We start from the raw sequence: 15,246 nt of genomic DNA, 5'->3' as shown, positions 1-15,246 counted from the left end.
AATTATTTCCTCCAAATAAAACAAACAGCACTGACAGTGGAGCATTTGGGTAACCCATGCTGACTGAATACCTAGTCTGCCCACTCCATGCTGGGTGCTAAGGACCTAACAACCATCCGTGCCTGTGGTCGTCACTTAGGCTTTAGACTGGCAGGGGAAGAAACCAGAAGACAGGCAACCACAGTGCTGCATGTTACACATAAGGATGAACCAAGGAAGCACCTAGGAAAGGGGTGCTTGGACTAGGATGGTCAGGAATGGCTCCTGGAGGAAGTTATGTCCAGATGTCTAGGTAAACGCATGTGATGGCACAGCCTGTCTGAAGATGCCAAGGCAAGAGAGCACATTCTTCTGGATTCTTGGAGCCTCCACAAATACTGGCTGCAGTGGAGAGTACAGTGGCAGAGCAGGGACACACGGGTGTCGGAGCACGAGTTGGGCAGGGGCAGGATAGCAGGGAGATTTTAAAACTTTCGCCTCTCCCACTTGCTCACCATGAACTTGGGGGGTTAATAGCCTTAGTTCCCATCTTTGTAAGATGAGGGTAAGAAGACCTATGGGCTTCCCTGGTGGCTCAATCAGAATCCTCCTGCAATGCAGGGGACTGTCTGGGTTCGATCCCTGGGTTGGGAAGATCCCCTGGAGAAGGAAATGGCAATCCACTCCAGTATTCTTGCCTGGGAAATCCCATGGAACGAAGGAGGCTGGTGGGCTTCAGTCCATGGGGTCTGAAAAGTTGAACACAACTGAGCGATTAAACCACCAAGAAGACCTATGGGCCGCAGAAACAGTGTTTTATGTTTAAGGGTCCAGGTTGACTTGCTGCATATTCCTGGGTCAATTGACCTCTCTGAATGTAAATTTTCTCATCTGTAAAATGGGGTAAAAACAACTGACTCACAGGGTTTCTGTGAGGCTTAAAAAAGCCTGTGCCCAGCTCAGCATCTGGGACATAAGCTCCAATACATGATAGCTTTTATTCATTGTCATTATGTGTTAGGGAGTGACGGGAGGTGCTCTTACTAACTGAAGATTTATGTTAAGGGTTGAAACTTGAGTGAGTCACCATACCTGAAATGTGATGAACTGGCTGTGGAGAGAGCATTCCTTCAGAGATGCCCTGTGTCCTCATGGGTGGCTGGGAATGGGGATCACCTACAGCCAACCAGGATGGCCAGGGTGTCAACTCAGGAATGAGACCAGAATGTGACAACTTGTGATTACCAAGGCCTGGCCTGATGGGTGGAGATGTCGCCTGCCTGAAGAGCAAATAGGAACAGAGGAGAGTGGGCCTTGTAAAATCCCAGCGAGCCCCTAGGAGTAGGTGCCTGGCTGTCTGCTCAGTGGAGAAAAGTGGACTGAGAAGTTCACACTGGGGAGAAGGGAGGGGGAGAGAGCGATTTTTGACTCCTCTAGAGCCCACATTAAGTCTCTTGAAACCTCTTAGTCCTTTGCTTGTGTTCCTCATTCTCCAGGCAACCTGCAAATGAACTTGGCATCAGCAGCCTGCCCCCTGGATCCAGGCAGACACCAGGGTTCCAGTTCCTGCGTCGTAAACCTTTTGCACTTCTACTGTTTCTTTATGACACAAGTTCATTGTGAGAGAATTTGATAACCAGCTAAGCAAACCTGAAAAAGAACTCCTGTAGAGACATTACAGTTTGGTATATAACCTTGGACATTTTATAGGCACACATCTGCACATAAATGCATAGTAATAAAACTATGTAAAGTAAATATTGTTAACCAGATGAATGACTATACATGTAAACATATTATTTTAGGAAAATTAACAAAAATGACATAATGTTATTCCTACCAATAGCAACCACTTTTACTTGATAATATGTCACAGATATCTCCCCCTGTCTGTAAACATCCATTGTCATTCTTAACAAATGGCATCGTCCCATAGCATGTGTTTATATTACTTGTTTAAAAATAAAGCACTGGACTGGCGGGATATTCCCAACTTTCCACTTTTATGGACCTGCTGTGATAAACATACTATACAGGCAGTCACCTGTGTGCCAGATAAATGTCATATTCTGGTCATCATTTTATAGCTGAGGAGACCGAGGCACAGAAAAGTTTAAAAGCTTTCCAAGAAAAAAACCTTTCCAAGGTCACAGCTATGGAGTGACTGAGTCAGAATTTGCAGCCAGAGTTTCTAGGTGGGAGTTCCTTTCAACATCTCTGTTTTCTTCTTTTCTTTCGCATATCCCCTCCTCATGTGTGTGTATGTGCGTGTTAGTCTCTCAGTCATGCCTGACTCTGTGACCCCATGGACTGTAGCCCATCAGGCTCTTCTGTCCATGGGATTCTTCAGGATTCTCTGGAGTGGGTAGCCATTCCCTTCTCCAGGGGATCTTCCCGACCCAGGGATCAAAGCAGCGTCTCCTGCATTGCAGGTGGATTCTTTTACTGTCTGAGCTGCCAGGGAAGCCCATCCGCCCCTGATACTTCCCCCTTTTCTCTCCCAGATCACCTCCCTGCAAGAACCTGTCCGGGCAGTGACCCACTTCCTTCTTTGACACCTGAGTAGCTTCGGTAATGGCCATCTCCTGAGATTGTGGGCAGGCATGAAAGCAGGTGATGCATGACGCGTGACGCGTGATACTTCATTTGGTAAACGGTGAAGCCTGTGTGAATGACCATGAGGAAAGTACTCGCAAGGGCCTACACTCACAGACAGCATCACCTTTAGTCCCCTGATCCTCTCAAACCCAGAAAGGAAGCCTTCAGATTCACTCACACGAGAGAGAAAGAAATCAGCTGTTCCGATGCAGAAGCAGTAAAGGAAGCCTCCCCTGGGCTTTTCAGGAGCCCCATGGCTGGAATGGGAGGGAATATTTGTTAGTATAAGGTTTATTATTGGGAGGATGCAGTCATGTCACAGACCTTCAAGAATGTTCATAACCATCTCTGAAATCTCTGAAAATCTGAGGAATCTAGTAAGCCAAATAAAGGGATGAAACACAGCTCTTCAGTGTTCCAATTGACATATTCACCAGAGTAACTGCTGGGAGATCAGCAGATGATTATTAAAATTTGTTGTTTCATTGGCAGAACCAAACAAACATTAAAAATTTATATCAAGGACTTCCCTGGTGGTCCAGTGGCTAAAGCTTCGTGCTCCTAATAAAGGGGGCCTGGATTCCATCCCTGTCCACCGAGGATGATACCACATGCCGCGACTAAAAGATCCTGCATGCCGCAACTAAAAGATCCTGCATGCTGCCACTAAGACCCGTACAGCCAGATAAAGAAATATTTTTATAAATACTATATATCTTTTTGCCTTTTCATACTGTTCATGGGGTTCTCAAGCAAGAATGCTGAAGTGGTTTGCCATTCTCTTCTCCAGTGGACCACGTTTTGTCAGAACTCTCTCCACCATGACCAGTCCCTTGGACCGAAAGGAGATCAAAGCCGTCAGTCTTAAGGAAATCAACCTTGAATATTCATTGGAAGGACTGACGCTGAAAAGACCCTGATGCTGGGAAAGACTGAAAGGCAGGAAGAGAAGGGGATGAGAGAGGATGAGATGGTTGGATGACATCACTGACTCAATGGACGTGAGTTTGAGCCAGCTCTGGGAAATGGTGAAGAACAGGGAAGCCTGGTGTGCTACAGCTCATGGGATCACAAAGAGTTGGTCACAACTGAGCAGCTGAATAATATATATGTGTATATACATATGTATATATCAGTGACTTTGCAATGTCTAATATTCGGTTTTGAGAATCAAACCTCGCCACTGGATGGATTCCAGTCAATAGAAGATGCAGGACCCTGAGGACGGATCTTCAAGGGGTTTCAGAGAGCAGAAGCAAACCTTGAATTCCTGAAAGAGTGGGATGTAGGAGATGGCAGGAGGACCAGAGCTGGAGAGTCACTGAGAACCAAGTCAGGGACCAGAGTCCTACAGAAGTTGTATTGGGCAGCAGCTCAAAATTCCCAGAAGTGTAGTGGCAATTTAGGGAGACTCAGGGGGGACCTCCCTGGTAGCTCAGCTGGTAAAGAATCCTTCTGCAATGCAGGAGACCCTGGTTCAATTCCTGGGTTAGGAAGATCCCATGAAGAACGGATAGGCTATACCCACTGCAGTATTCTGGCTTGGAGAATTCCATGGACTGTATAGTTCATGAGGTCTCAAAGAGTCGGACACGGCTACACGGCTAAACAGCTCTCAGGGTTTGTAAGAAAAACCCAAAGAAAGCAAGTCTTTGTAGCTAGATAGATGGGGTAAGCGTCTGACCTTTGTGTGAAACTTCCCATTCCCCTTATGACCAAGGGTGCATAGTTGTGTGGCTTTATTCCCATCATTGTTTGGACCAGTAAATTAACTGGCCTTATTTGCATAAATATAAGACTAAAAATAAGCTAGAAGAAACATGGGCCACCTACCATAAACAGGAAACTGCTAGCTTCACTAAACAGTTAAAAACACATAAATACATAAAAACCACAATGATGACATGTATTGCTATGAGAAGGCTGATGGATCAAAGCCTGGAAAATAATTTGATATTGTAAGTCAAGAGAAGTTGAAAAAGTTTATGTCTTTTGATTAATAACTTTAGTTCTAGAAATCTATTAGAGGGGGAGTCATCAGTGTGGACAAAGATGTGAGTTAAGGATGTTTATCAAAATATTATTTATGTTGGCAAAAATTACAGCCAATAAAAAGGAAAAGGACAGAAGGAAGAAAGGAAATAACCCAAGTATTCAACAGTGAGGAAGTGTTTAAAGAAGTTACGGCATGCATGTTTGATGTAACTGCATTGCTATTAAAAGCCATGTTTTTGAAGAATATTTAATGACCTGAAAAATGTTTCTGATGTAGTGAGATACAGAATTGCATATGCAATTGTAGTCTTGCCCAGTTTTGTATATACATATATATTGAATATTTATCCTGAAAAATACATATAAAAACTTGGAAGGAAATACAAACAAGTTTAAAAGTTACTTGTAGGACTTCCCTGGTAGTCTAGTGGTTAAAACTTCTGTTGCAGGGACCATGGGTTTGATCTGTGGTTGGGGAACTAAGATTCTGCATGCCACACAGTGTGGCCAAAAATTTAGAGAGCAAGACCTGGGTTTCTCATTTATTCTATAGTCAATAGTGAAAAGACCCGGGCCAGGCCTTCGAGGACTTTCCAGTTTGCAGGAGAAACAGCCAAGCAAATAGGGACAGGAAGTTATGCTACAGAATGCAATTATTCCTCCTCCCCTGGAAACTTTTGAAGACCTAGGAGGAAAGAGGAACCAAGCATTTTGGTTGCTGATGATTTGGGCTCTGGGTTGAATAGACTATCTATTGTGAAAGTGTATTGTGCAAAAAGAGAATGGGGCTTTTTGTGAAGGGAGATAAAGAGGGTGTGGGGTGGGAACTGGGAGGGTGGGGGAGGAGGAAGCAGGCCTGGAAGCAGGGTGAGTGGACTGTGAGCAGAGCTGTCCTGAAGGTCCCCCTAAGTCATCCTCCCCACCTTAACCTGGGTCCCAGTGTCCAGGGCTAGCAGATTACCTGGCTTTGCATTCTTAACAGGGGCTCTTAATGCTCTGTCAGTGTTTATCGTCCATAAGAACAGATGAATGAATGAGCATGTAACATCAGGGATCAGCCTCATGAATTTCCTTTAAGGCATTAATTAAACATGTTGTTTGAAGAAGAAAGACTCCATTGTGAAACCACAATGATGAGTGAGGCCGGAGGGGAATTGAACGTCTCCTCCACCAAGGCAGCAAGGTATGTTTGTGCGTGAGCCTGCACGCGTGTCTGCAGGTCTGCTTTAGCATCAGGAGGGACCTGGGTTCAAGTTTGAATGTGGCATTAAGTGGAGTCTGAGGAGCTCTTGGTTATGGCGAATTGCAAGCTGTATGACCCTGTTGTTCAGTTGCTGAGTCAGGTCCAACTCTGCGACCCCGTGAACTGCAGCATGCCAGGCTTCCCTGCCTGACCTTGGCCAGACTCAGTTCCTAAATGCTTCACTATTATACCTAGAAAATGGGGCTTAGGACAACCCATTCTTGGAGACCAAATAAGCTAGTGCAGATAGGATAATGCTGTGTAGGCAGCAAACACTTTGCAAACAGATCAAGCTATTAATGCCAATATTATTACTTGTAAACCCCGAGGCATCGCCATTTGGCAGGGGTTGGAGAAGGGTACCTTAGGCTAATGGCTTGGCTGACGGCTTTGCTGTGTTCTTTCTTCATACAGGAACTCTTTTTTGGTCCTTTATTTTGGTCCTTTTGCCTGTATTCTTCACTTCATAGCAAATATTTATTGAGAACCCACAATGTGCTGGCTATCCTTACAGGTCTTCCAGGTAACCAAGGGTGGCTGATGTGACTAGCGACGACTTCTGCACAAATAGAAGAGGGGGGGCCAACTTTTCTCTTTGAGAAAAAAGGTGATGTTTAAACTGAGTCTTGAAAGTGGGAAGCTGCTCAGCACAGCGAGGGGGACAGGACGGTGAGCAAGGAACAGACTTTAGGAAGTTACTTAACCTCCCCGGGGCACCATTTCCTGCTCTGAAGAATCCTGCGTGGCCTCAGAATGAGACAATACATTCAAGGCACCCAGCACAGTGCCTGGCCTTTAGTGGGTACTGAAAAAAGTCAGTCCTTTGTCTCCTCTGTATCAAAATCACTTCCTTTTTGAAGCTTACTTCCTGTTCACATTTTGTTCTTTTTCCCAGTTCCTGAAGATATACTGACTTTTGGCTTGGGCTGTAAGTTACTCAGCCTGTTTCCCAGGATCCAGAAAATAACTTTAAAAGTGGATCACAAAGAAAAGCCCAATGAATTCAAAGTACAAATGTCATGTGGATCATATCCTTTGTTCACAATATGCTAACACTAGAAATTATTGTTAGAAATTGACTATTTAAAATTCTCCCAAATAAGCTTTTGGATAAAGAAGAAAATCAGGAATGAAGTGGAGTTTGTGTGTGTGAGCTTCACTGCCTTTATTTTTATTTTTTATTTTTGCGTGAACAGTTTTCTTTGGGGGGGCGTGTGTGTGTCTAACTCTTTTTTTTTGAAGTGTAGTTGATTTACAATATGGTGTTCCAGGTATACCACACAATGATTCAGTTATATATACTAGGAGTTGTGTTAATTTAGAAAGAAAGATAAAGAGTCACACCTAGGAAAACCAACAATATGTACACAAATCTTTACTCAAAAATCTTAGTTTTTAAAGTGATTTTAATATTAAATCCAGAGAAATTTAAACAAGCAAAATACTCATTAAATACTTTAGAAATACATGAAAACAAAACCCCAAATAAACATGAGGAAGGAAGAGATCAGAAAAGAAACAAAAAAAATTTAAAAAATAGAAAAACAGTACATAACATGTACATCCTTGAGTTGATTCTTTATGTAAAAAACGAGATCTAAATAATACAATGGACAAATATAATGAAGGGAAAAAAACAGAAATAAAACTTAGGGTGAAATTGTAGAAATGACAAAAAATAGACTTAAAAAATATAAAAGAATATGTGAGATTGTAGACAAATTTGAATACTTCTGAGATAATTTTCTGGGGGAAAAAATAGAGATGTTTCTCTGACAGAAGCAGAAGCAGAAATTTTAAGCCACCTCCTTCAGCTTCTGTTCGAAATCAGCGGACAGAGCGTCTGCCCCTGACCAGCTTTCCGAAACTGCACTTTTTCTCGGCAGCATTTCGCACCATCTGATATGACATATGCCTAATTGCTTACTTGTTTCCCTTCTTCTCTTCCCACTAGAATACCAGCTTCCTAAGAAGAGAAAACTTTAGTGTTTTTAATTAAACTTTTTATTTTGAGATAATCATGATTTTTTTAAAAATAAGCATTATATTTTGAGATGATTATATGAAAACTATCTGGGAATTCCCTGGCAGGCTAGTGGTTAGGACTCTGCCCTTTCACTGGAGTGGCTGGAGTTCAGTTCCTGGTGGAGGAACTAAGATCCCACAAGGCGAGAGGAGCTGTCAAAAGGAAAAAAAAAAAAGAAAGCTATTTTACTTGCTGCTGTATCCCTATGCACAAACCTGGGCCTGAAGCATATCAGGCACTTGAAATAAATACTAGTTTAATGAATAAACAAGTTGAGGAGGAATTTAAGGCAGATATCAAGAATGCTATGCCCCAAAGTTGTGAGTTCAAGTGATTTTACTGGGGAAGAGGGTTTATCTTCTAAAGGTTTGAAGCATGGGATATATAAACTAATCCAGAATATAGCATTTTCTCTATGAAGAAATCTATAATTTTTTTTCCTAAGGTTAAAAGAAAAGATGACTAGGGAGAGACATTTTTTATGCCTAGTGCAAAGGCTAAATGAGGTAAAGATGGAAAGGTCAGTTTAATTTACAGGCTTAATGAAAATCCAAATGTGATTTTTAACTTTTCAAAAAAAAGGAAAAGATTATAAAATTCATTAAATCATTTAGCAGAATAAAGAAGTAGAATTTCAACGAAAGTTTTGTAAAATGAGAGTAAGGATGAGGGAATAGAACTTCTAGCCACAAAACATATTAGGAAATTGTGCTGTTTAAAATTGTGTGGTATGAGGACAAAAATTTGTAGTTGTCTTAGTAGTTTAAAATAGGACTTTTAGAATGAGACAATGCAGGAAAAGAAAGGGTAATTTAGAAAATTATTTTGAGCTAACTAGCTGGCCATTTGGGAAAAAAATAGTATCCTCATCTCACATAATACAACAAATGCATTTTATTTGGACATAATAATAGCAATAATAATAAAGACCAAAGGTAAAAATGTTGTGAGGGAAAGAAAATAGACAGTTTCAAACACCTGGAGAAGAAATGACTCCCTAAGCTTAGAACCAAAGGGAGAAATCAAGGAAAAAGAGAACATTTTTGGTTGTATCAATAAGTCAAACTTTACATGGTAAGAAAACAAAAATTATCTCTAAATGATATATTGGGGGTTTCTTGTTTGTTTTTGAAAAAGACGTATTTATTTATCCGCGTCAGGCCCAGTTGCAGCATGCAGGATCTTCGTTATGTCACGCGGAATCCTCCTGCAGCACGCGGACTCTGCTTGTAGTTGTAGGTTAGCTGCTCTGAGGTATCTGGGATCTTAGTTCCCTGGTCAGGGATCGACCCAGACACTGTCCCCTGCATTGGGAGGCAGATTCTTAACCAGTAGACCACCGGGGAAGTCCCTCTAAGATGTATCGTTAAGCAAAGAAGGCAAGTTGCCGTTAGTATGATGTTCACATAAAGAAGAAAAATGTACACAAAACAAAACTGTATTTTTGCAAATGTATTAGGTGTGTAAATACCTAGAAGGTGGTCAGGATGAATGTACACAAACTGATACATTTGGAGTGGGCTAGCAGTGCCCACAGGACTGGAAAAGGTCAGTTTTCATTCCAGTCCCAAAAAAAGGCAATGCCAAAGAATGCTCAAACTACCGTACAATTGCACTCATCTCACATGCTAGTAAAGTAATGCTCTAAATTCTCCAAGCCAGGCTTCAGCAATATGTGAACTGTGAACTTCCAGATGTTCAAGCTGGTTTTAGAAAAGGCAGAGGAACCAGAGATCAAATTGCCAACATCCACTGGATCATCAAAAAAGCAAGAGAGTTCCAGAAAAACATCTATTTCTGCTTTATTGACTATGCCAAAGCCTTTGACTGTGTGGATCACAATAAACTGTGGAAAATTCTGAAGGAGATGGGAATACCAGACCACCTAACCTGCCTCTTGAGGAATCTGTATGCAGGTCAGGAAGCAACAGTTAGAACTGGACATGGAACAACAGACTGGTTCCAAATAGGGAAAGGAGTATGTCAAGGCTGTATATTGTCACCCTGCTTATTTAACTTACATGCAGAGTACATCATGAGAAACGCTGGGCTGGAAGAAGCACAAGCTGAAATCAAGATTGCCCTGAGAAATATCAATAACCTCAGATATGCAGATGACACCACCCTTATGGCAGAAAGTGAAGAGGAACTAAAAAGCCTCTTGATGAAAGTGAAAGAGGAGAGTGAAAAAGTTGGCTTAAAGCTCAACATTCAGAAAATGAAGATCATGGCATCCGGTCCCATCACTTCATGGCAAATAGCTGGGGAAACAGTGGAAACCGTGACAGACTTTATTTTGGGGGCTCCAAAATCACTGCAGATGTTGATTGCAGCCATGAAATTAAAAGACGCTTACTCCTTGGAAGAAAAGTTATGACCAACCTAGATAGCATATTAAAAAGCAGAGACATTACTTTGCTAACAAAGGTCCATCTAGTCAAGGCTATGGTTTTTCCAGTGGTCATGTATGGATGTGAGAGTTGGACTGTGAAGAAAGCTGAATGCCAAAGAAATGATGCTTTTGAACTGCGGTGTTGGAGAAGACTCTTGAGGGTCCCTTGAACTGCAAGGAGATCCAACCAATCCATTCTAAAGGAGATCAGTCCTGGGTGTTCATTGGAAGGACTGATGCTGAGCTGAAACTCCAATATTTTGGCCACCTGATTCAAAGAGTTGACACATTGGAAAAGACTCTGATGCTGGGAGGGATTGGGGCAGGAGGAGAACGGGACGACCCAGGATGAGATGCCTGGATGGCATCACCGACTCGATGGACATGAGTTTGGGTGAACTCCGGGAGCTGGTGATAGACAGGGAGGCCTGGTGTGCTGTGATTCATGGGATCGCAAAGAGTTGGACACAACTAAGCGACTGAACTGAACGGCACATTTGATTTATTTGAACTGTAAGGGTTTTAATATCATACAATAAGAGCACACCCACTTTGTTGTTGTCCAGTTGCTAAGTCATGTCTGACTCTTAGCCACCCCAGGGATTGCAGCACGCCAGGCTTCCCTGTCCTTCAGCATCTCCCTGAGTTTGCACTAACTCACGTCCATTGAGTTGGTGCTACCATCCAACTATCTCATCCTCTATCGCCCCCTTCTCCTCCTCATACTCATAAATCACTTGTATAGTTTTAAAAGAAAAAGTGATGACAAAACTAAACAGACAGTGTTGAATATGTTTAATACCTTAAAAAATTACATAAAGATATTTTTAGGTAAATGATTTTTTAAACTGTTAAATCCCAATAGATAAATCATTAAAAGTTACATGAGTCAGGTCACTGAACAGAAAATACCAGAAACAAAACTAGAAGAAAATGTTTGCACTCATGTCATTTAAATAAATCCAGAGTGAAACCTGGCACTGAAGATTAGGATTCCAACTTCTTTTCTGGACCAAGGACCTGCTCATTTTTTTGGGAAACAGGCAGCTTAGGGGAATCTGCAGCAGAGGGGAGAATGGGAGACCCAACTTACATTCTCTCAACTGGACATTTTGTTGGTGTTGGATGCTAACCCTTTCCTCTGGGGTGGCTGGTCCTACTTTACCTCCTTGCCTTTTCTGCAAGAGAGTGCGATTCAGGGGAAAGGAAGCAGAGAACTGGTGGCATGGCCTAGTCTGCAGACAAAACTGGGGATATTTGGTCTAGTGCCCTCGTGTAGGTGCCCTTCTTGGGGACTGAGCTCCAGAGCATGGGGGAAAGGTTAGCTTTAGGACTTCCTTAAGCTGAGAAGAAACCATGGGAAGAGGTGAGCAGGACTGATGAACACAAAGGGATTTTGAAGCACTTGGGGTAGAGTGGAAACCCTCACTTTTACCCCTTGGGACCTTCTCTTTTGCTGTTTAGATCCTCAGCGCTGGTTCCACTCTTGAGCCCCACAAGTCTACACTGTGTGGGCCCGTGCACACTGGAGCTGCTTTTGGACCTGCCCACGGTGACCTCTTTTGCTACATCAGTATAACCTGGGTTTCTCCTTGGAAGAAAAGCTATGACAAACTTAGGCAGTGTATTAAAAAGCAGAGACGTTACTTTGCCAACACAGGTCCATCTAGTCAAAGCTATGGTTTTTCCAGTAGTCATGTATGGATGTGAGAGCTGGACCATAAAGAAGGCTGAACGCTGAAGAATTGATGCTTTTGGACTGTGGTGTTGAAGAAGACTCTTGAGAGTCCCTTGGACTGCAAAGAGATCAAACCAGTCCATCCTAAAGAAAATCAACCCTGAATATTCATTGAAAAGACTGAAATTGAAGCTGAAACTGCAATACTTTGGCCCCCTGATGTGAAGAGCTGACTCATTTGTAAAGACCCTGATTTTGGGAAAGATTGAAGGCAGGAGAAGGGGCAACAGAAGACGAGATGGTTGCATGGCATCACCAACTCAATGGACAGGAGTTTGAGCAAATTCCAGGAGATAGTGAAGGACAGGGAAGCCTGATGTGCTGAAGTCCATGGAGCCGCAAAGAGTTAGACGTGACTTAGCAACTGAACAACAACACAACCTGGGTTGAAACCCAGCTCTGCCTGCTACCTACTTGACACTGGGAAAGTAACCTAACCTTCCTGAACTCATTTTTCACTTTTTAAAAAGCATTCTTTATTCATTATTATTATGATTTAGTTTATGAGTTATTTGGCTCTGTCAAGTTTCAGTTTTGGCACGTGGGATCCTCCTTGTGGCATGTGGGATATTTTGTTGCAGCTTGTGGGTGTCTCTAGCTGTAGTGTGTGGGCCTAGTTGCCCTGCAGCCTCTGGGATCTTAGTTCCTCAACCAGGGATCAAACTTGTGTCCCCTGCATTGGAAGGCAGATTCTTAACTTCTGGACCACTAGGGAAGTCCCCCACTTTTCTAAATGAAAGGCCAGAGCAGAGCTCTGCTTAGGGTGTGCGGAGGGTTGAATGAGACCGTGAAGCATCAGAACCGGGTCAGGCAGAGTAAAGGGCTAGCAAATGATAGGTGGTCCATTGTTGGCTACAGGCCTGGCCTCTTACAGCACAACGCAGGTCGTGGATTTGAACTTGTGCATGTCCTGGCTGCTGCCCGTCTCTACTTACATGTGCTCTTTACGTGTCACTTGTCCGCAATAGACAAGTCTCCACGCCTAACCTGTCCCACGCACTGGGCTCCTGTCAATGGCACTGCATCCAAGACCAGCCAGAAACCTGGCTTTTGTGCTCTGTCTCTTCAGTTGAGTCTGACTCTTTGCCACCCCATGGACTGTAGCTCACCAGGCTCTTCTGTCCATGGGATTTCCCAGGCAAGAATCCTGGAGTGGGTTTCCATTTCCTCCTCCAGGGAATCTTCCCAACCCAGGGATGGAATCTGCATTTCTCCTGCATTAGCAGGCGGGTTCTTTACCACTAGTGCCACCTGGGAAGCCCAGAAACCTGGCACTCCTCTTTAAACCTCAGTGCCCCTCAATGCCCAAGACGCATGGATTCCACCGTGGAAATACCTTTCAGGGGTTCATTACCCTACTCGCACAAGTCTGATTTGGCTGCTAGTATTTCCCTCCTCTGTAACAGTCTTCTTATTCTTTTTAGTATTTTTATTTACTTACTTATTTGGCTGCACCAGGTCCTAGTTGTGGCACACAAGATCTTTTAGTGGCAGGATGTGGGATCCTTAGCCTGGCATGCGAACTCTTAGTTGTAACAGCCTTCTAATTACTCTCTCTGCATCTACCCTGGACTCCTCAGAGCCATTCTTTAAAAAAAAAAACATCCTCTTGATGGCTTACAGCCTTTTAATGGCTTCCCACTGGCCTTAGGATAAATCAAAATAAATAGTAAAAATTATTGTGCAGTCACATTGTTCCCTCACTGTCTGTGGGGATTTGTGTCCACGATGCTCAAGTCTCATATACAAAATGGCATAGTCTTTGCATATAACCAGCTTCCCTGGTGGGTCAATCGGTAAAGAGTTTGCCTGCAAGGTAGGAGACCCAGGTTCAATCCCTGGGTCGGGAAGATCCGCTGGAGAAGGAACTGGCATCCCACTCCAGTATTCTTGCCTGGAGAATCCCACGGACAGAGGAGCCTGGTGGGCCATAGTCCATGGGGGTCACAAAGAGTTAGACACGACTGAGAGACTAACACGTTGCATATAACACAAGCACATTCGCCTCTGTACTTTAAGTCAATTGTAGATTACTTGTAATATCTAAGAAAATGTGGAATCTATGCAAATAGTTATCAATATAATGTAAAAGCTACGTAAATAGTCACTGGGTTGACAAATTCAAGTTTTGTTTTTTGGAACTTTCTGGTTTTTTTTTTTTTTTTTTTTCAAATATCCAAGGTGGATTGAATCTGGGAATGCTGAACCTGGAGATATGGAAGGCTGACTGTGTTGTGTGCCAGGCACTGTGTTAAATGTTACACTTTATTTATCTCTTGAAACCCTGGAAACCCTGCCAGGTAGATACCTAACAGCATGCCAGATCACCTTCAACAAGTTAATTTAGTGACTCAGTTTCATTATCTGCTAAGTGGTAATACCTTATCTCTTAGGAATATTGTAAGGATTAAATTTGTTATGTCCTGTAAAGTTCTTGGAAAAAATGCCTGGCTTGTATTAAGTACTTATTAAATTCAGCTAGGTGTTGGAGAAGATGCCCCATTTGCAGCTATGAAAACGGAAACAGAGAGGTTAAGAAACTCACCCAAGGGACTTCCAGGTGGTCCAGTGGCTAAGACTCCGTGCTTTCAATGCAGGGCCCTGGGTTCGATCCCTAGTCAGGGAACTACATTCCACATGCTGCAGCTAAAGATCCTGCATCCTCCAACAAACATTGAAGATCGTGAGTGCTGTGACTAAGACTCAGTGCAGCCAAATAAATAAGTATTAAAAACAAAAGAAAAGATATTCACCCAAGGCCCCACAGAGAGTAAACGACCCCATCAGGATTCATACCCAAGCCTCTTGAGGCCCATCCCTGAGCTGAGTCTTTGAGGAGACTCACAGCCCATTTCCTGTTACTCACTGTCCTCTTCCAAAGTCCCCCCGCCTGCTGTACTCCCTGCAGCCCCTAAATGCTCCTCAATTCCGCACCTGTGTCCTTCACATGCTGTCCTGTCTCTTGTGGGCCTTTGTCTCCTCCAGGAGGCCCTCCCTGGACACCAGATCAGGTTGTTGCAGGTGTGCATGCTCAGTCACTCAGTCATGTCTGATGCTTTATGACCATGGACTGCAGCTCACCAGGCTCCTCTGCCCATGGAATTTCCCAGGCAAGGGTACCTTCAGCTATTGCTCCTCCTAAATGTGCAGTGGCTATAGTGGCGACTGCCAGAGCGTGTAGGCAGACCCTCCTCGCCTTCAAGGGATGGGGTGTGCTGGCCCAGCGGTGTTTCTTTTCTTCTTCTAGGCTTCCTAGGTGGCTCAGTGGTAAAAGA

The 15,246-nt window shown here is 43.3% G+C and overlaps 1 long non-coding RNA gene across 2 annotated transcripts in view; it reads left to right on the top strand.

The window, feature by feature from the left end:
- The first annotated feature begins 5,481 nt into the window (after positions 1-5,481).
- Positions 5,482-15,246, top strand: part of LOC138423250 (uncharacterized) — a 52,553-nt gene continuing 42,788 nt past the window's right edge. For both annotated transcript variants that reach the window (XR_011250195.1, XR_011250194.1), the window contains exon 1: positions 5,482-5,755. This is a non-coding gene — a long non-coding RNA (uncharacterized lncRNA). The remainder of the gene's footprint in view (positions 5,756-15,246) is intronic.

Source organism: Ovis canadensis, chromosome 18, assembly GCF_042477335.2.
Source record: "Ovis canadensis isolate MfBH-ARS-UI-01 breed Bighorn chromosome 18, ARS-UI_OviCan_v2, whole genome shotgun sequence".
In the NCBI taxonomy this organism is placed as follows: Eukaryota; Metazoa; Chordata; class Mammalia; order Artiodactyla; family Bovidae; genus Ovis; species Ovis canadensis.
Note: the sequence above shows the minus strand (reverse complement) of the source record. Positions and strands in the feature narration are given on the sequence as shown.